Here is a 2237-nt window from a genome sequence, read left to right on the forward strand (position 1 = left end):
GCAGTGTTGTGGCTTATTTCACATTCTATGTTGTCTGTCACTACAGGAGCTTTTTCAGTGGGAAAATACTTATGAGTCAGTTCACGTTTTATTTACCCAATTTAAGATTTACACGCATAAGGAGCCTGAGGCGACTTGTTAGACACTGGTATTCACACAAAGCAGTGATAGAGATGCTCCTCTCCAAAAAGTCCACACAGTTAAGCATACAAAGACAGCTGATCTGTTTTTCCCCCAAGTTAATGTCATGTGCACATGTACAATGAAATGCCTTTTTGCAAGCTCTGAACCCAACAATGCAGTAATCAATAACATAATACTAAAAAAACAGTGCATTTGGAAAGTATTCAGTATCCTTGACTTTTCCCACATTTTGTTACGTTATAGCCTTTTTTTAAATGGATTAAATAGCTTTTGTTCCCCTCAATCTACATACAATACCCCATAATGACAAAGCAAAAACAGTTTTTAGTTTTTTTTGCCAGCTACAAATTTGGAGCACCTGTATTTGCGGAGTTTCTCCCATTCTTCTCTGAAGATCCTCTCAAGCTCTCAGAATGGATGGGGAGCATCGCTGCATAGCTATTTTCAGGTCTCTCCAAAGGTTTTCGATCGTGTTCAAGTACAGGCTCTTGCTGTATCACTCAAGGACATTGAGACTTGTCACAAAACCACTCCACCACTGTCTTGGCTGTGCTTAGGGTTGTTGTCCTGTTGGAAGGTGAACCTTCACCCCATTCTGAGGCCCTGAGAGCTCTGGAGCAGGTTTTCTTCAAGGATCTCTCAGTACTTGGCTCCGTTCATATTTTCCTCAATCCTGACTAGTTTCCCAGTCCCTGCCTCTCAGAAATATCCCCAAAGCATGGCATGATGCTTCCACCAACATGCTTCACCGTAGGGATGATGCTAGGTTTCCTCCAGATGTGACGCTTGGCATTCAGACAAAAGAGTCCAATCTTGGTTTCCCATGGTCAGAGTCCTTTAGATTATTTTTGTTGAACTCCAAGTGGGCTGTCATGCCTTTCACTGAGGAGTGGCTTCCATCTGGCCACTCTACCATAAAGGCCTGATTGGTAGAGTGCTGCAGAGATGGTTGTCCTTCTGGAAGGTTCTCATCTCCACAGAGGAACTCTGGAGCTCTGTCAGAGTGACCATCGGCTTCTTGGTCACCTCCCTGACCAAGGTGGCCAGCTCTAGGAATAGAGTCTTGGTTGTTCAAACCTTGTTAACATTTAAGAATGATGGAGGCCAGTGTGTTCTTGGGGACCTTCAATGCTGCTGAAATGTTTTGGTACACCTCAGATCTGTGCCTCGACACAGTCCTGTCTCGGAGCTCTATGGACAATTCCTTCGACTTCATGGCTTGGTTTTTGTTCTGACATGCACTGTCAACTGTGGGACCTTTATATAGACAGAGAGGTGTGTGCCTTTCTAAATCATGTCCAATCAATTGCATTTACCACAGGTGGAATCCAATCAAGTTGTAGAAACATGTCAAGAATGATCAATAAAAACAGGATGCACTTGAGCTCAATTTCGAGTCATCGCAATGGGTCTTTCTAAAAACCTGTTTTTACTTTGTCAGTATTGTGTTTAGATTGCTGAAATGTTCAAAAATCATTTTAGAATAAGGCTGTAAGGTAACAAAATGTGGAAAAAGAGAAGGGGCCTGAATACTTTCCAAATGCACTGTAAGGTAGATAAATAACATAAGAAAAAAGAACAGGAGAAAGCAAGCATACTATATACAGGGTCAGTCAGTTCCAGTACCATGTTTACAATGTGCAGGGATACTGGAGTGATAGAGGTAGATACAGTATGTAAGGTGACTAGGCATCAGAGTATATGACAAATAGAGTAGCAGCGGCATGTATGTGAGTGCGTTTGTGTAGAGTCTGGAAGTCGGAAGTTTACATACACCTTAGCCAAATACATTTAAACTCAGTATTTCGCAATTCCTGTCATTTAATCTGAGTAAACATTCCCTGTCTTTGTTCAGTTAGGATCACCAATTTATTTTAAAAATGTAAAATGTCAGAATAATAGTAGAGAGAATGATTTATTTCAGCTTTTATTACTTTCATCACATTCCCAGTGGGTTAGAAGTTTACATACACTCAATTAGTATTTGGTAGCATTGCCTTTAATTGTTTAACTTGGGTCAAACGTTTCAGGTTACCTTCCACAATAAGTTGGGTGGAATTTGGCTTGTTCCTCCTGACAGAGCTGGTGTAACT

Source organism: Oncorhynchus gorbuscha, linkage group LG07, assembly GCF_021184085.1.
Source record: "Oncorhynchus gorbuscha isolate QuinsamMale2020 ecotype Even-year linkage group LG07, OgorEven_v1.0, whole genome shotgun sequence".
Lineage (NCBI taxonomy): Eukaryota > Metazoa > Chordata > Actinopteri > Salmoniformes > Salmonidae > Oncorhynchus > Oncorhynchus gorbuscha.